The following is a 20521-nucleotide window of genomic DNA, read 5'->3' on the forward strand; positions in this document are numbered from 1 at the left end:
GAGGGGTGGGTGTGGAGTCCTCCCAGCAGTGCCCTGAGACAGGAGGGGTGGGTGCAGAGTCCTCCCAGCAGTGCCCTGACACAGGAGGGGTGGGTGCAGAGTCCTCCCAGCAGTGCCCAGACACAGGAGGGGTGGGTGTGGAGTCCTCCCAGCAGTGCCCTGAGACAGGAGGGGTGGGTGTGGAGTCCTCCCAGCAGTGCCCTGACACAGGAGGGGTGGGTGCAGAGTCCTCCCAGCAGTGCCCTGACACAGGAGGGGTGGGTGCAGAGTCCTCCCAGCAGTGCCCTGACACAGGAGGGGTGGGTGCAGAGTCCTCCCAGCAGTGCCCAGACACAGGAGGGGTGGGTGTGGAGTCCTCCCAGCAGTGCCCTGAGACAGGAGGGGTGGGTGCAGAGTCCTCCCAGCAGTGCCCTGAGACTGGAGGGGTGTAACACATGTGTGTGAGGCCAGAATTATCCACATGCATACTGGCTACAAGGGAACATGTCCCCATGAACTCATGTCAACAGACTCCACACACAAGTACAGTGATCACCAAGGATGCCACGATTGTCGCAGGTGGAGACATGGCCCTGCATGCATGGCCAAAGTAGAAGGGCTCCGTCACACACACAGCTCATGTAGACACAGCGCTGCGCTAAACATTGGGAACACCCTGCAGGGAAGAAAGCTGGGTACACAGAGGAAGGAATACACCCTTGGACAAGTGCACCATGCAGTAACTGCCTACATGAACAAAGAAAGTTAGCCAACACCTTGTGATGGCACACAGATCACAGGGTCCCACCAATGAGCAGTACACTACTACATATCCCACACACCCAAACCCTTACACACCACCCAAAACCATGTAGCAGCCCCACCAACACCAATACCAGCATAGCAGTAGTGTGATAATGAAAACAAAATTAAGCTTTATTCTGCAGGAGCACAATGTCCGTGGATCGCAGGCAGTTCAATCTTCACAAAGCCCATAGGGCAGTCAATGATTCTCAGCTGGATGGGGGACACAGTGGGATGCGTGTCCCCTACCTTGCCTGCACAGTCAAATGGCATCGTCTTCCACACTGGTGAGGGCATCAGGGGGGGGGGGAGCAACAGGCACCGCAGGGACATCAGGGCAAAGGGGCGGCGTTGTGGGTGCAGGGATGGAGGAGTCCACCACAGGGGGTGGGTCAGTGCCAAAGGCGGAGGCCAGGATGGCACTACACACCTTTGCAAGGTCATCCAGGGAGTCCCCTGCACCCGAAGGGACCTCAGGCCCCAAGGAGGGGGGGGGGTCAGAGGGATGGGTCGCAGCGCCACCGGGGGAGGGTGGAGACAGGGGGGGAGACTCAACCACCCTGACCGGGGACCTCCGTGACCGCTTGCGTGGTGGTGTAACTGTGGGGCTCAGGGACAGAGCGGCCATGAAGGAGTCCTTGGGGGAGATGTGGCCAGGAGAGCTGAGGGGAGGGGATTTGGAGGGAGTGGACTGGGTGGAATGCGGACTCCCACTATGGCTGCGTGTCACACGTTTGCCCCCTGACCCAGTGGGTGTGCCTACCTCACCCTGTGTGTGCGTGTCAGGAGGAGTGCGGTGGACCTTCCCTGCTGGTGTGGTGCCCGTGTCCGTTGATGTGGGTGCATGCCGACGTCTGGGTGTACGTGTGACAGGCATGGGAGTGGGAAGTGTGGATGGGGCAGGGGTAGGTGGGGGGAGGTCGCGCTGCAGGAGACCCACTGCTGCAGTCAGTGTGGAGTCGATGGACCTCAGCAAGTTGCGTTGGTCAGCCTGCGATGAATGAATGCCCTCCAAGAAAGCCTCGATGTTGGTGAGGGTTTTGCCGTGGGCATGGAGGACATTAAGGATCGCAGCCTGACCAACCTGCAGTTGCCGCTGGATGTCCACAGACTCTGCATTGGCGGCAGCAGTGGAGACAGGGGCAGGGGGCGCGGTGCCTGGCAGGAAGGAGACATGCTGTGACCGGGCACGCTGGGAAGGGACACGAGCAAGTGGGAGGCGGCTGGTGGAAACTGAGGGGGCGGTGCGAGGTGTTGTTCCGCTGTCAGCTGCTGGTGCAGCCTCCGCCCACTCGGAGACATCGTCCCCGGACCTGTCAGCTTCGTAGTCTGATGTGCCAGTCGACAGGTCCTCGGCCACACTCTCCTCCGCCTCTGTCCCACTCGATGTGCCAGCCCCGATGTCACGGCTGGCACTGGTGCTCGGTCCCTCCGCCTGGTCTGTGTCCATGTCTCCCTCTGTGTCCCCCGACGATGCTGTGGGCAGGGTGGAGAGACAGAAATTATTCAGACACCTGTACACATCTGTCACATGAGTCCAATCTACATAGGTAACATTGCATGGCCTGAAAAGGAAGATCCCTAACATCTACTGAACAGGGTACCGATGTAGTGCATGCAACACACAGTTGGTTGAGCCACCATGCCACTGAAATACCATGGAGAGCATGAGACAATAGCTAAACACAGGAAAAGGAGTCTGACATAGCACCCAGGTCCTGGGGACAATCCAGCACTGCATCTGCACCACACAGCGTTTGCGAAAATACCGATGACCAGGGACCATATCCATGAACTTGAGACACATGCTGCATAGGTAATGCTGAAAACATGCACAACATGACTCGGTCACTGCACATTGCGTGTGTGTCCAGGCACATCACACACTGCCCAGACCCAGCAAGTGGTAATCAGGATTTAACACATAGGCATTGCCCGCCCCAACAAGACCCTACACGAGGCAAATTGTGGAGACACAGGTGGCACCAACATCTCATGGTCTGGGTGATACACACAGGGGCAGGCAAAAAGCAAGATTGGACGCCAAACAGCCAAGGTGCGCCTGTACAAATAATGAGGTACCAGTGCCCATCCTCAGATGAGTATAACAAGACACACAGGCACTGGCAACTGTGAGTATGAAGAAGGACAATCAGGTCAGGCTGCACAGTGGACACCTGTACAAATTAGCACGTCTATATACATGGTGACAGGGGACAATGGCACAGAGCACAACTTACGCTGTAGACACTGACAGTGGCCACGTTCATGATGACACATACACCAATGAGGAAAAGGTGCCCCAGGGGACAGTAGTGGGCACGCAACTACATGCTACTGAATGGTAATGACAGCAACACACGTCACCATCCCTGCACTATGTGTATCGCACAGTCATGCACATCATGTCACAGGCCACTACATAGGACATGCGCGCTGTAAGGCATGACACATGAGAGACCAACTCCCATGTCTGGAGTCAGCATCAGTGCCAACTGACATGGAACCCACATGCAGTGAACTTGACAGTGCACAGGCAAGGTCCCACAACCTGTTACACACCACCCCCACACATGATGCTACAGACATTGTTCCCGTGGACAAAGCGCCAGCCTACATTACCCTGGGAAGGAGTGACTACACACAGACCAGGGAACACATTGCAAGGAGGGGAAGGGTGGCAGGGGCACAGCGCTATACTGGGCCAAACAGGATCTGCACAGCACCTTTAAACCCTGCCAGTGGATTCATGCTACTGTGCCCTTACAAATGCCGGTGACACACAACAAACACACATGTACCTACCCCCTTCCGGCTGCTGCATCGCCTGTAAGCGCCTCTCCAGGTCTGGAAAGACCACCGGCAGCACACGCCTGTGGAGGTGGCTCAGACGGCGGCGGCCGCGGTTCTTGTGGCTCTCAGGTGAGTCCCCCAGCAGGAGCCGTGCAATCCTCCGCGTCCAGCACCGGATATCCTGCCAGCGTTTCCTCACCTGGGCCAGGCGCCGCCTCCGACCATCCACACCCCTCACGGCACTGACGGCGGTCAGCCAGATCTGCTCCTTGGCAGTGGCGCCTACCTGTGAGGAGGAACAAGTGACACCACATCAATACACCAGCCACATGTCACAGAGAGACATATGGGTACAAATTAGCTGGTAACAACAAGGCATGTCATGCAGCCAACGCATTGCACCTTTGTCATAGGGACATCATCCCCTGGTGAGGGAAAAAGCAGTACGTGCCACAGTGGGTACACAGGTGGAATGATGGCAATGTCACAATCAATGATCTAGGCTCACACTGTGCATCACACCCACCCCTCCTGGCTCAGGGCACTGCTGTGAGTGATAGGCCCCCACCCCTCCTGTCTCAGGGCACTGCTGTGAGGACTCCACACCCACCCCTCCTGTCTCAGGGCACTGCTGTGAGGACTCTGCACACACCCCTCCTGTCTCAGGGCACTGCTGGGAGGACTCTGCACACACCCCTCCTGTCTCAGGGCACTGCTGTGAGGACTCCACACCCACCCCTCCTGTCTCAGGGCACTGCTGTGAGGACTCTGCACACACCCCTCCTGTCTCAGGGCACTGCTGGGAGGACTCTGCACACACCCCTCCTGTCTCAGGGCACTGCTGGGAGGACTCTGCACACACCCCTCCTGTCTCAGGGCACTGCTGTGAGGACTCCACACCCACCCCTCCTGTCTCAGGGCACTGCTGTGAGGACTCCACACCCACCCCTCCTGTCTCAGGGCACTGCTGTGAGTGATAGGCCCCCACCCCTCCTGTCTCAGGGCACTGCTGTGAGGACTCCACACCCACCCCTCCTGTCTCAGGGCACTGCTGTGAGGACTCTGCACACACCCCTCCTGTCTCAGGGCACTGCTGGGAGGACTCTGCACACACCCCTCCTGTCTCAGGGCACTGCTGTGAGGACTCCACACCCACCCCTCCTGTCTCAGGGCACTGCTGTGAGGACTCTGCACACACCCCTCCTGTCTCAGGGCACTGCTGGGAGGACTCTGCACCCACCCCTCCTGTCTCAGGGCACTGCTGGGAGGACTCTGCACACACCCCTCCTGTCTCAGGGCACTGCTGTGAGTGATAGGCCCCCACCCCTCCTGTCTCAGGGCACTGCTGGGAGACATCAGGCACCCCCCCCCCCGGGACCCCCCCGACAGTACATGGCATGTGTGTTACACCTGGACGCAATGGCAGAAGTCACAGTCACCACATAGGGACAGTCTGTGGCAGTGGCCTATGCACTCACCTGATAACCTGGTCGCCCATACAGCATGGAGTACTGTGGGAGGATCACATCCAGCAGAGCCATGTTCTCCTCCAGGGTGAATGGCTGTGTCCTCTCCACAGCCCTTGACATGGTTCCAGGGAATCAGTAGCAGCAGCTGGGTCGACGAATGCAAAGATGTGCAGGCAAGTGCTCCCTCATGGGACCTGGCTGCCTTATATGTGCCCTTCTGCCCAGTCTCATGCACAGGAGTACAGAGAGATTGGTCACTCACATTTGCATCCTATGTTTCCACCAATCCCTTCAAACCTAGCAGTCTGTGGGTTCTCTATCGGTTTCATTCTCCTGCATGATGTCAGCCCCACAAACACATTGCAACAAAGTAGACAAATCCCAACTGACTTCTGCTGTGCACCTTCCAGAACAATTTCCAATTTTGAACTTGGTCTCCATGACAACCAGCATGCATGTAGGCCTTAATACTTGTCCCCCATGTAATTTGGAGCATCACACACAGGTACGGTGCGTGTGGGGGCCCTAGGGCACCCCAAATGCATGGCAACGGCCCGTACATGCATGCCTACGCTCTCCATCACTTTTGGTCTGCACGCATATGCGTACTCGTAGTGGTACGGACCGAACACTCGCATCTACGCTCACTATCACTACGGGTACGCATACGCGTGCAGACCCATAGTGATAGTGAGCGTAGATGCGAGTGTACGGTCCGTACCACTACGGGTACGCATACGCGTGCAGACCCATAGTGATAGTGGTACGGACCGTACACTCGCATCTACGCTCACTATCACTATGGGTCTGCACGCGTATGCGTACCCGTAGTGGTACGGACCGTACACTCGCATCTACGCTCACTATCACTATGGGTCTGCACGCGTATGCGTACCCGTAGTGGTACGAACCGTACACTCGCATCTACGCTCACTATCACTATGGGTCTGCACGCGTATGCGTACCCGTAGTGGTACGGACCGTACACTCGCATCTACGCTCACTATCACTATGGGTCTGCACGCGTATGCGTACCCGTAGTGGTACGAACCGTACACTCGCATCTACGCTCGCCATCACGATGGGTACACATACGGCAGCACTCCCACAGTGATTTGGGAACATGCACAGGCCCTCTCAGCAGCAGTACGGCGGATTTTACACATCACTGTGGTGATAGGCGACACACATGTCGGAATAGGGCGGACATACTTGTCCATGGATGGACATACTTGTCCAGGAATGGACACCAAGGCATCGTCTGTGCATTACCACATGTGTTGGGCACAGGTGTCACAGGCTGTGATGTGGAACATGCCTCCTGAGTGGAGAAGGCACCAGATGTATGATGAGATGTGTACATGTGTACTGTGTGAGGGTGCAATGTGTGCCAGGCATGCCCTTGACTCCTTTGACATGTGTGCATGTGGGACTGCGCACTTGGGGTGAGCGTCACTGGCATGGCACGGACACCAACACACGGAAGTGTCCCATGATGCCCGGTACAGGGGTCATGACACATGACTCATCACTACCCACAGTGCACAATGTGACTATGCCATATATGTGTCCGGGATTTACATCGGGTTGATGTTGTTGCACCCTCAAAAGCTGCAGCCGTTGCAGCAACCAACATGTGGCTGTGTGTAGATTGTCATTGCACACTGTTCCCAACACCATGCCACATGTGTTACCGGATGTGAGGTGCACATGTATGCAAGGGACACGGAGTAGCGTGACAAGGCCATGTCAGCAAACTCACAAGGAATGTGTGGGGAGTCATGACATGTGCACCTTCATGGCAAGGTGTGTGGGCTGGACTAGTGTAATGTCATGTGACCTGTGGCTCAAGTGTTCCGCTGCCAGTCTCTGCAATCAGCATCACACTTCTGCTGATGTGTGGGTGTATGTCACTCCTGTCTTGCGTCGGGCAGTGCACTTGCACTGGGACACAGCTATTCCCATGGCGTGGCATGGGGAGGTTCTCAATCACCGTGTGTAGCTGGGTCTTGGATGGAGTGTCACCTTGCATCCATACGTGTCCTGGGCATGTAGCACATGCCTGACTCCCTATGTGGCATGTGTGTATTGGCAGATTTACATGTGCTCAGTAGACATGAGTTGTTCTCGTAGTGCACTCACTCTTCCTTGTCACTTCCAAATTACTGCAGAGCGCCTCCTGTTGCCCGAAGAATTCCAGACTTGGCCACCATGCAGGAGAATGACAGGATCCGGCTCTACCGCTTCACCCAACCGTTGATTCTGGAGCTGACGGCGAGACTGGCACCACACCTGCAACCGCAGCACAGGTATCCTACGGCACTGACACCCCAGCTGAAGGTAATGGCTGCCCTACATTTCCTTGCCACGGGTACCTTCCAATATACCATAGCTCATGTTGGTGGCATGTCCCAGAGCATGTTCAGCGGTGTGCTGCATGATTTCTTGGAGGCCATGTTGATTCACCTGGATGACTTCATCAAGTTCCCAACCCCTGAACAGATGACTGAGGTCAAACGTGGTTTCTATGCCCTGGGAGGGATGCCCCATGTCATTGGGTCCATAGATGGGACACATGTAGGTTTGGTACCACCACACGCACGGGAGGTGGCGTACCGCAATCGGAAGCACTACCACTCCATCAATGCCCTTGTGGTGTGTCTGTCCAACATGGTGATTTCACATGTCTGTGCTCGTTTTCCAGGATCAGCACACGATGCCTACATCATGAGGCGTAGCGGGATGCCTGATATGATGATGCAGCTGCGCAACGAACGTGCATGTGTTGTTGGTGGGTACAGTCTGTCTGTCCTGTATTCTGTTTGGCCGAGCAGCACTACCGCTTCGCCAGTTCTAACGATATCCATGTGCTTTCCATTTAGGGGACGCTGGCTATCCCAACATGCCTTGGCTGCTGACACCTCTCCGCAACCCCATCACGCCGGCCCAGCTCCGCTACAACACCGCCCATGGCCGGACAAGGCGAGTGATAGAGAGGACGTTTGGCATGCTGAAGAGCCGATTCCGGTGCCTCCACAAGACCGGCGGCGCACTCCCATATGCCCCGGCGAAGGTCTGCAAGATCTTCATGGTCTGCTGCATGCTGCACAACATGGCAGTTGAAAGAGCTGTGCCCCTCATCCTGGATCAAGATGACGAGGACCATCCACCCGTGGAGGACGAAGGGCTTGGCAATGGGGCTAGTGATGTGGAGGATGTGGAGCCGCAAGAGGACATCCGGACTCGGCTCATACGCGACTTCTTTGCTTAGTGATGAGTACCAGGGTCTGAGTGTGCACGCATTGGTCCCCGTGTGGCATGCGTTGTGATGTGTGTCTCCACCTGCATGTATGGCACGTGGGTCAGAGGTGTGTGTGGGTGTGTCACTGGAGTGATGGTGGCAGTGATGGTAGTATTTCCCCAGGCATAATTGTGACCTAGCATGTTGTCATACATACATGTGTCGAGTAAATGCACATGCAAGTGGCTGTGCTTCTTGTGGCTGACTTCTTGTGTGTCTCTCTTCCCCAGGTACCTGCGCATGCCGTTTGCTGGTTGCATTGTTGTGGCACTGCTATTCCTCATGGACATGGCATCGTGGGCTGACTCAGCGTTACAGGCACGGACACGTTTGGAAGTCTCCATGGGGTAAGGGATGCATCTGGGGTGTATTGGGTGTGGCAGTTGTTCACGATGTGTGCACACTGCCCCGGTCGGGGTTTGGGTCCTCTGCAGACATGTGGCATCCCCATGGGACACGACATGCAGCTGGGTACACCTGAATAGATGGGCTGCCTGGTTGTCAGTCATCAGTGATGGGATGGTGGATTGTGATGAAGGCATCAATGTGTGTGACACTGCCCTCGGACACATACGGTTAACATTGTCTTGACATGGCGTGGGACTTCCACATCAGCGGATGTATGGTGTATGGCAGGCTCTCCGTGAGCAGCTGTGGGTATTTAGCTATTATCCGACACTTGTGTGCCAGTTCCATGGCTATCACGCATTTGTGCTGCAGAAGGGGGGTGCCAGTGTTGGAGCCACATGTTACTCCACATGATGTGTTCATGTGTACTTCAAGTTGCCTCTGCAATCCCAAACACATGACTATTAAAGGTGTCCCTATGCCTCCAAGGTGCCTCTTCTCAGTCAATGCTGGTGTGTTGGCACGGTGCATCCTGCATGTCTGGCATGGTATTCCCTGATTGTGGCTATGTGTCAATGTGTCGAGTGGCAAGATGCAAGCTGTGTGTGTGTGCTGAGACTGTGTAATGGGCATGATGTCCATGACTGTGTGGGTATTGTGACATGTGCCATCCCCATGCATCCAACGTTGTCCATGACCCCATTCTCTGCATCCACCGGACTCAAGCTTGCAGGACATGGTTCTGCCACCTGTCTACACGTACCTGGGTGCCCCCCAGGACACGGGCCAGGATCCCTGACCTCTGCGCATGACTGTTGCTGTACTCAATGTGTCTGTCAGCACGGTTGTTCGGCCACCCCCTCAGCTGGTTCTGACCATCACGGGTGTGTATGGTGCTCCATGTCTGTCTTGCCTAGAAAACTGTGACCCATGTGTCCTGTGCCAGACTCAGGCCCCAGGGTGTGGATGGTTGAAGTGAACAGATGACTCAGGCATGTTTAGACTGTACAAGACACATGTTAGGTAATAATGCTACCAGCAGGCATCTACTCTTAATAGTGTGATTTATTATTGGGGGGGGGGGGGCCAAGTGAGGGCCTTTCCGGGATTAGGGAATCCAAAGTTCAGTAGGGGAGTTGGTGTCCTTGCCATTGGAAATCCTCAGAGTCCATGCCACAGTCTTTGTCAACATTGGTCAGCCAGTGACCAGCAGGGCCATGTGGCAGAGAATGTCTCTTGATGCTGTGATGCTGTTGCTCCAGTGGGCCAGGTGCCAGGCCAGGTGTCCTGGGAGATGGTGATGTAGCAGCCACCCTCACGGTCCTTTCCGTGGACGACCCGGCTTCCTGCGGGGAACCTCAGCAGCAGGCCGTGACGACGTCTGGGATGCTCCGTCGGATGTTTCCTCCTCCTCCTCATGATCCCTCCCTGTGGGTGGTGATGTTCTCCGCCTTCTGGCACAGGGAGGGTCGGCCATGGTGTCGGCCATCCGACGGAGTTCAGCGTGAATCCCCTGGGACGCCGTCACTTGCTGAGCCTGTCTGTCCTCCATCCTCCGTTGGTGTAGCTGTAGACAGGCTATTAGCTCCGCATGTTGCTGGGCCTGCTGGACCTTGATCCCCTCGAGGACGGACACAACCTGGGCCATGCCCGTGGTGTCCTGCCGGTATGAGTCCAGGATGTTACGGACATGGGAAAATACCGGATCCCCAGCCAACTGGTCAGGCTCGCGCCTCCGCCGCTCTCCACTCCCACCACCCCTGCCCACTTGCGTCTGGCCTGCACTTGTGGGCACATGGGGTCTCCGGGACCCCTGAGGGGTGGCATTGGCGTTGTCGCCTGCCTCCTCCTGGGTGCCCGGGACACCGTGTCCCTCCTGGCGAGCCTGGCTGCATTGTGGTGTTGGGGCAGGGATCCTGGGTGTCTCCTGGGATGTGGCAGGAGTGGGGGTGGTGGTTGGCACGGTTGTACCTGACGCAGGTGCTGCAGGTGGTTGGACACCAGAGGGGCCAGGTCGGTCGGGGTCGTCCGCAGAGTGGTGAGAGTGGTCGCTGCCGGTGGGATCGGTCTCCTGCAGATCCGGGTCCTGTGAGTGTTCCCCCCCAGTGTTGGGGGGTGCAGCACGACGTTGACCTGTGTGTGAGAGAGACAATGTTAATTTTGATCCATGCAACATCCATGTTTCATCCGTTACAAAGTTGGCACATTTCCTCTTGGAATTAGGATCTGTCTTGCATTCCACTCACAGTGCACTTGTGCATGTGTGTGTCCCTTGGGCACCAATTTGGCCCCTTTAACTATGTGTGGCACAGTCTTACTTGCTGCGTCAAGTGTGACTGCAGTCAGCAGTGGAGTGTGCATGTGTGCCGAGCTATGCGTTTGCGCCTTCCTTGTAGCACTGTACATGTGCACATGGAGTGGATCCACACACTCATATGATGCAGGTGGCTGTCCTTGTGCTCGTGTACAGGTTGTAACATGGCCCTGCGTTTTGCCATGATGAAGAGGGGGGGTTCTGGCACTGGGCACCCTTGTCTACATGCACGCAGTCCACCTGCTGACGAGCAGACATTCCCACACACCAAAGGACTGATTTGCTCTCCCTGTGTCTCCCTCCTTCTCTGTCCCCCTCTCCCTCCCTCTCTGTCCCCCTCTCCCTCCCTCCGTGTGTCAGCCTCCTCCCTCTGTCCGTCTCCCTCCCTCTCTGTCCCCCTCTCCCTCCCTCTCTGTCCCCCTCTCCCTCCCTCTCTGTCCCCCTCTCCCTCCCTCTGTGTCCCCCTCTCCCTCCCTCCGTGTGTCAGCCTCCTCCCTCTGTCCGTCTCCCTCCCTCTCAGTCCCCCTCTCCCTCCCTCTCTGTCCCCCTCTCCCACCCTCTGTGTCCCCCTCTCCCTCCCTCCGTGTGTCAGCCTCCTCCCTCTGTCCGTCTCCCTCCCTCTCAGTCCCCCTCTCCCTCCCTCCCTGTCCCCCTCTCCCACCCTCTGTGTCCCCCTCTCCCTCCCTCCGTGTGTCAGCCTCCTCCCTCTGTCCGTCTCCCTCCCTCTCAGTCCCCCTCTCCCTCCCTCTCTGTCCCCCTCTCCCTCCCTCTGTGTCCCCCTCTCCCTCCCTCCGTGTGTCAGCCTCCTCCCTCTGTCTGTCTCCCTCCCTCTCAGTCCCCCTCTCCCTCCCTCCCTGTCCCCCTCTCCCACCCTCTGTGTCCCCCTCTCCCTCCCTCCGTGTGTCAGCCTCCTCCCTCTGTCCGTCTCCCTCCCTCTCAGTCCCCCTCTCCCTCCCTCTCTGTCCCCCTCTCCCTCCCTCTGTGTCCCCCTCTCCCTCCCTCCGTGTGTCACCCTCTGTCACCTTGGCCCAGCTTCCTGGGCACACACTGTTAGCAGATCTTTGAGTGGCCCTTGGCCTGTTGATGTGAGTTTGTTTCTGATCTCCAGGCACCCATTTTGTCTGCTGTGTGTCTGTGCGCTGCTGCTGTGGTGGTGTGTGCTGCCACTCTTTCACACTGTTGGCTGTTCATTAGCTGCTGGCATGTGCAAAACAGTGCCTTCACCCCCATGTGTTGATGCAAGGCGTCCGCCATTTGCTGGCAAGTCATTCCTGTGTTGGGACACAGTGTTTGTCTGGCTGTGACCTAGGCCATATGGGCAGAGTGCATTGTTGTCTGCTTTGGAGTCGCACTATGTGATTCTTGGTGCCCAGCCTCCCGCCATCCGGGTTACCGTGTCATGTGTTGTTGTCTTCTGTGGCCTGTGACTTGACATTGTCCAGCTGGGTGCATGGGGCATGGTGGCAGCAGTGGCATGTGCCTGCTCATGGAGTGTGGTTGAGTAATGAGATGGCTTGTGGTGGTTGCGTGCCTGTTATTGATTTTGGTTGTGGTTGCAGTTCCCCCCATGTGAGGTGCGTTGTTTGTGTACTCACCCGGGTCTCGGAGTCCTTCTACTCCTTCAACTGCCTCCACCGGCAGTATGGCCATCACCCTCTCCTCCCAGGGATGGTACTGTACGGCTCTGCGGGAGGGCCCTCCTCCGGTGGCGTTGGCCTGGTCGTGTTCCTCCTGCCTCTTGGCTCTGACCCTCCTCCGCAGATCGTACCACCTGTTCTGGCAATCCTGCTTGGTCCTCCTGGTGTCCGCAACAGCATTCACAGCATCGACGATGGTCTGCCACATGGCTGTTTTGGCTGCCTGGCTGGTGCTTCTGACCAATGTTCCAAAGATCTGTGGCTCGACTCTGAGGATTTGATCAACAAGGACCTCCAACTCTCGGTGACTGAACTTTGGATTCTTGGTAGTGGGCATGGTGAGGGGTGTGGGTGGGGATGGTGTGGGTGTGGGGGGGGGTGTGGATGTTGGGGGGGGGGTGTGGATGGTTGTGTGTGTGTGTGAATGTGATGAGAGGGTGTTTGTGAGGGTGGTCGTTTGAAGGTGTGCAAGTGTAAGGTGTGGTGTAGCTTGTAGTCTGGTTCTGTGGTGTCTGGCAGCAGTGAGTCTGTTGGAAAGGCTCATGGTTTGTGTGTGTGGGCCCTTTTTATTGGTCCATGGGTGGGTGTGGCAGTTTTTGAATTTTGGGTGGGTGTGTTATAAGGAGTGGTGGTGTATTGGGCCTCTGTTTGTTTTTGGCAGTTGCAGGTCAGTGTTGTGTTATTTAAGTGGTTGTTGGCCATGTTTAGTGGCTGTGTGCCTTTCGACTGGTGTATTCTTGTGTTGTTTTATTTTGTCCTGGTTGTGTACGTGCGTTTTGAGCGTGTGTACGGTGTGTACATGGGCCATTTGGTTGTACGATTTTGTCCTTGTGTGTGGCTTTGTAAGACTCGTACATGCGGTTGTGATGTTGGGGCATGGGGTGCGCTCCGTACTTAGGAGGTTGTGTTGGGGGTGCGCCAGGAACGTACTGGGGTGGGGGTACGACTGGAACGTACTGGGGCGTAGGTACACGGGGGGTACGACACGTACAGGGGTGGGGGGTGTACATTGACGGTGGTACGACACGTACTGGGGTGGGGGTACGACTGGAACGTACTGGGGTGTAGGTACACGGGGGGTACGACACGTGCAGGGGTGGGGGGTGTACATTGACGGTGGTACGACACGTACTGGGGTGGGGGTACGACTGGAACGTACTGGGGTGTAGGTACACGGGGGTACGACACGTACAGGGGTGGGGGGTGTACATTGACGGTGGTACGACACGTACTGGGGTGGGGGTACGACTGGAACGTACTGGGGTGTCGGTACACGGGGGGTACGACACGTCCAGGGGTGGGGGTACGACTGGAACGTACTGGGGTGTAGGTACACGGGGGGTACGACACGTACAGGGGTGGGGGGTGTACATTGACGGTGGTACGACACGTACTGGGGTGGGGGTACGACTGGAACGTACTGGGGTGTAGGTACACGGGGGGTACGACACGTACAGGGGTGGGGGGTGTACATTGACGGTGGTACGACACGTACTGGGGTGGGGGTACGACTGGAACGTACTGGGGTGTAGGTACACGGGGGGTACGACACGTCCTGGGGTGGGGGTACGACTCGAACGTACTTGGGTGTAGGTACACGGGGGGTACGACACGTCCAGGGGTGGGGGTACGACTGGAACGTACTTGGGTGTAGGTACACGGGGGGGTACGACACGTCCTGGGGTGGGGGTACGACTCGAACGTACTTGGGTGTAGGTACACGGGGGGTACGACACGTACTGGGGTGGGGGGGTGTACATTGACGGTGGTACGACACGTACTGGGGTGGGGGTACGACTGGAACGTACTGGGGTGTAGGTACACGGGGGGTACGACACGTACTGGGGTGGGGGTACGACTGGAACGTACTGGGGTGTAGGTACACGGGGGGTATGACACGTACTGGGGTGGGGGTACGACTGGAATGTACTGGGGTGTACATAGACGGTGGTACGACACGTACAGGGGTGGGGGGGTGTACATTGACGGTGGTACGACACGTCCTGGGGTGGGGGTACGACTGGAACGTACTTGGGTGTAGGTACACGGGGGGTACGACATGTCCAGGGGTGGGGGTACGACTGGAACGTACTGGGGTGGGGGTACACGGGGGTACGACACGTACAGGGGTGGGGGGGTGTACATTGACGGGGGTATGACACGTACTGGGGTGGGGGTTCGACTGGAACGTACTGGGGTGTACCTAGACGGGTGGGGGTATACATACACGGGGGGTACGTGTCGGACGTACGGGGGCTAGGGGGAGTGTTGGGCGCGTATGCGGGCACATGTCTCCATGGTTGCTATGGGTGTTCGGTGCGGACGGTGTTTTTTCCATACGGTTGTACGGTCGGACGCACGGGATGGATCGTGATTCCTCGGTCGGACTTGGCTTTTCACGTTTGTAAGGTAAATCGTCCGAGGACGTGTCGGACACATTTTCCGACCCGAGGACGTGTGGGGAATGATTCCCAGTGCGGTTCGTATGGACTTTTTACCATGCGAATCGTGATTGCCAGTTCGTACGGCACTTGTACGATTCGTACGGTAAAAAGACCCGATACGAGTCGCACGGGGGAATTTTTTACCGGATTGTGATCGGCACCCAAATAGAATGCCCAAAATATTGACTCCAAAATATAGAAGTACAGAATATAGAATCCCTATCTACAAACAGGTAAGTACTAAAATATCGATTCCAAAATATAAAGGGGCCGATTCCGATCCGGGTCAGATCCGGAGTGTTTTCCGACCGAGCCAGACCCCTACAGTCCGGCCGAGCGAGTATGATGCGCACGTATGCTGTCGGACTCGGTTTGGTCGGACTCCCATAGAAGTCAACGGGAGCCGGTCGTACGACGCGTACATGGGCTCCCATTGACTGAATGGGTACGTCTTGAACAAGTGCACCCCCTACAGTGGGTACGCGTCAGTGCCATCCACACCGTACATGCCTGTGTTGGGGAGACCCATAGGTCTCCCCCTGTGTCCGAGTCGTAGGGCTGCGGGTGTTAGGGGGTCCGACGCGGACCCCCGAAGTCTGACTCCGGGAGCTTTTGCGAGCCGTACACTCCGGCTCGCACAGGCTGTCCAACACGTGCATCGTACTGGCTCGTTGTAAATCGCATCCATTGCACGCCACGGTTAGCTTCCGACCGATACGTACGGAGTGGTTCGAACCCGGAAACGACTCGGTCGGTGAATTTCATGTAGCTCGCATTATACTTGCTCGCTCGTACAGCTGTACGAGTCGGCCGGAAAACACGCGTACAGCTCGTAGTTTTTCCGTCCGGATCGCGTTCGGTGCCCTTCCGACCCGGATCAGAATCGGCCCCAGAATGTTAAAATATAGTTAGCTAAAATATCGAATTTTTTAAATGTATTAAAAATAATATAAAAGTAATTAAATATTAAAAACAATTAAATAAAAGATACTTAAAATAATATAAAAAAGTTTAAAATGTATAAATAATAAATGTAATGTAAAAAAAAGTAGATATTTTGTTGGCTAGTGAGAGCGTAGACATTAGTATTCCCACTCCAGTGAGTGCAACAGTAGGGAAAACATTGGATAGTGTAGGGGTAAAAATTACTATTCCCACTCCAAAGAGTGCAACAGTAGGGAAAACGTTGGATAGCCGAAGGGTAAAAATGACTATTTCCACTCCAGAAAGTTCAACAGTAGGGAAAGCGTTGGATAGCGGGAAGGTAAAAATTACTATTCCCACTCCAGTGAGTGCAACAGTAGGGAAAGCGTTGGATAGCGTAGGGGTAAAAATTACTATTCCCACTCCAGTGAGTGCAACAGTAGGGTAAACGTTGGATAGCGTTGGGGTAAAAATGACTATTCTCACTCCAAAGAGTGCAACAGTAGGGAAAGCGTTGGATAGCAGGAGGGTACAAATTACTATTCCCACTCCAGTGAGTGCAACAGTAGGGAAAGCGTTGGTTAGCGGGAGGGTAAAAACTGCTATTCCCACTCCAGAGAGTGCAACAGTAGGGAAAGTGTTGGTTAGCGGGAAGGTAAAAATTACTATTCCCACTCCAGTGAGTGCAACAGTAGGGAAAGCGTTGGATAGCGTAGGTGTAAAAATTACTATTCCCACTCCAGTGAGTGCAACAATAGGGAAAACGTTGGATAGCGTAGGGGTAAAAATTACTATTCCCACTCCAGTGAGTGCAACAGTAGGGAAAACGTTGGATAGCGTTGGGGTAAAAATTACTATTCTCACTCCAAAGAGTGCAACAGTAGGGAAAGCGTTGGATAGCAGGAGGGTACAAATTACTATTCCCACTCCAGTGAGTGCAACAGTAGGGAAAGCGTTGGTTAGCAGGAGGGTAAAAATTGCTATTCCCACTCCAGAGAGTGCAACAGTAGGGAAAGTGTTGGTTAGCGGGAAGGTAAAAATTACTATTCCCACTCCAGTGAGTGCAAAAGTAGGGAAAGCGTTGGATAGCGTAGGTGTAAAAATTACTATTCCCACTCCAGTGAGTGCAACAATAGGGAAAACATTGGATAGCGTAGGGGTAAAAATTACTATTCCCACTCCAGTGAGTGCAACAGTAGGGAAAGTGTTGGATAGCAGGAGGGTAAAAATTACTATTCCCACTCCAAAGAGTGCAACAGTAGGGAAAGCGTTGGATAGCGGGAGGGTAAAAATGACTATTCCCACTCCAGAGAGTGCAACAGTAGGGAAAGCGTTGGATAATGGGAAGGTAAAAATTACTATTCCCACTCCAGTGAGTGCAACAGTAGGGAAAACGTTGGATAGCGTAGGGGTGAAAATTACTATTCCCACTCCAGTGAGTTCAACAGTAGGGAAAGCGTTGGATAGCGTAGGGGTGAAAATTACTATTCCCACTCCAGTGAGTGCAATAGTAGGGAAAGCGTTGGATAGCGGGAGGGTAAAAATTAGTATTCCCACTCCTGAGAGTGCCACAGTAGGGAAAGTAATGATTTAATATTAAAATAAGATTACATTAATTATCAACACCAATAAAAAACTAATTAAAAATAATTACCAATTAATAAAAATTAATTACCATTGAAAAAAAAATAATTACCAATTAATAACAATGAATTGCCAATTAATAATTAATTATCAATTAATTATCAATACATATACATAAAAATTAATATTGACTTTATTACAATTAAATTGCTTCCCACCCAATTCCCCTATAAACCCACAACCCGCTCTTAATAATAAAAAATACAATTAACATAATTATCAATTAATCAATTAATAGAAATTAATTATCAATGAATAAAAATTAATTACCAATTAATAATTAATTATCAATCAATTAATTATCAATACATATAAATAAAAATTAATATTTAATTTACTATAATTTAATTACTTCCCACCCTATTCCCCTATAAACCCACAACCCGCTACGGAATTAAATTACGCAAAAATTAAATTAGATAATATTCATTACTTAAAAAACAATTAAACATACATTACAAAAATAATACATAATTTTAATACATATACTACCATTCATAACACTAAGTTTTTTTTTCGATATTATGGAAATCTATATTTTTTAATTCGATATTATGGAAATCGATATTTCATACCCCAATTTCGATATTCTGTCCTATCTATATTTTGGTAATTCGATATTCTGTGCTATCTATATTTAAGAGTCGATATTCTGTCCTGTCTAAATTTTGGATTCTATATTTTGGTCGTTTACCGTTTATTTCATTTGCCGGATACATCAAAGGCGGCAATAGCTGTAGTAATATGAGCCGCCGTATCTCTGCCGGGGACAAAACCATGCTGTTGCTCCAAGACTTACTGGTGGATAGAAGGAGCCAGGCGTGAGACCAAAATTTGGGAGAAAATGTTGGCATCAGCATTGACTAATGATATAGGACGGTAAGAGCCTCTATCCATAACTGGTTTCCCCTTCTTAGGAAATATCACAATGTTAGTGACACTCCAGGAGGCAGGGGCGTCGCCCCCGTGTGTGATGTCCGTAAGTAATTGCATATACACAGGTATCAAAATGTCCCTAAAGGCTTTCTAGAATTCAAGCGGGATAGTGTCTTGGCGGGCCGCTTTGCCTGAGGGCAGAGACTTAATTGCATCCTCAACCTCACCCAACTTGTTGTCTTTTTGCAATAATGCAGACTCCAGAGGGTCGAGTCTTGGCAAGTCGCTTTCCTGTATATACTCTAGAGCAGTATGTTTATCACAGTATAAGTTAGCATAGCATAGTCTAAACTGTTCAACTATATCCAGTGGTCGAGTATAAGACAGACCGCCTTCCCCTTTAAAAAATTTGATGTTGGATCTAGCCTTCTGGTCAGCGATCTGAGTGGCCAATAAGGGGCCAACTCTCTCTCCATACTAATACTGCAGGGTATTATGATTATGGTAATTAATGGCGACATTGTCTGTTAGCCTGGATTGTCATTGGATGTAATTTTTATGGCAGACCTCAATGTGTGCTTTTTCCAATAAAGGTCTCTTAATAAATATCATGTCAATGGGAGAGTACTGTTTGTGTGGGGATGAATAGAACATATAGCCTGGTGATGTTGGAAACAATGTCCTCCAAGCGTCATCCAGCTGATGTATATGAAGAAGTTCCAAAATAGCTGCCCTCGTCCTACCCATTCTAGGTCAAGTTTTGCTGTTGGTAGTGTCTATTTTATTGTCCATGATACAGGTAAAATCTCCCATGACTATAAGATCCCTTGCCCACCCCAGCAGTTTGGAACTTAGATAATGGAAAACATCAGGGCAATCATTATTGGGGCAATACAGTACACAAATCGTAATATTATGCTCTAAAATCAGCAGCTGAGCTATCACCCATCTTCTCTTAGGGTCAGCTAGTGTGCATAGGACTGTCATCACTAGTTTCCTAGATTTCAATATATCAACCCCACGTGTAGAGACATCCTGTGAAGTACATACTGATGTATCAAAGCCCAGTCGTTTCAGCTGAGATCTATTCTTAGAAGCAAGGTGAGTCTGAGTTAGGCCCACTAAGTGAGGTTTAAATACAAGAAGTTCCTCCCCAATCAATCGCCGCTTTCTGGCCTGGTTCAGCCCCGCAACATTCCAACACATAAGTTTTAAATCAGACATTAAATAAACTCAATTCAGCCATATCCCCCCAAATTCCGTCCTTTTGCTCCTTTTGTTCTACAAGTAAAATCTAACTATTGAATGGCTATTTAACCCCTCCCTACCCAACCCTTCCACCCCATCGCTCCGACAAGTTGGTGGAAAACCGCTGTCCTCAGATGCCAGCCCGCAACCTGCCCCTACTGAACCCCCCTGTACCTACAGGAAGGAATCATCCCCTTCCCTGCTGTCATTGACTCACATCCTAAAGAGAGCATCCTCCCCTCCCCCTTCCCGAGCCCCAAGGCCCCCACTATCAGCCCCCGTCCCCAACCAGTGTGTACAAAAGTGTCTCAAACAAAGAGGAGAAAAAAAATTAAACAACTCCATGATTCCTTTGCAGGCCTGCCCTTCTCTTTACATTCGTCCAGTAGTTTCAGACTGACATTTTGAGAGCGCTTGCTTAGCATTGTATTCAGTATGAAAAAAGTGCGAGTGGCCATCTTTGATAGCCTTAAGGAAGGGCTGGTTCTTGCAAAAAAGACTTGTCAACAGACTGCCTTAACGGGATCAATTAGCTAACGCAGCTTCCAGCACTTGTCCATAGTAGATTTACACAGGTCTGAGCGTGCAAACATAGAGATTATATCCAATTTGACAGCAGTGGAAGGACGAGCTTTCACATAGATTGCTTGGCGAAGCAGAAAGTTGCCCAGATATATCAGTATTGGGGGTGAATAAGATGATTTAGCTTGGTTCCCTTGTGGAAGAGTAAGGGGCAGTTG

The sequence above is a fragment of the Triturus cristatus genome, chromosome 1_2 (genome assembly GCF_964204655.1).
Source record: "Triturus cristatus chromosome 1_2, aTriCri1.1, whole genome shotgun sequence".
NCBI lineage: Eukaryota > Metazoa > Chordata > Amphibia > Caudata > Salamandridae > Triturus > Triturus cristatus.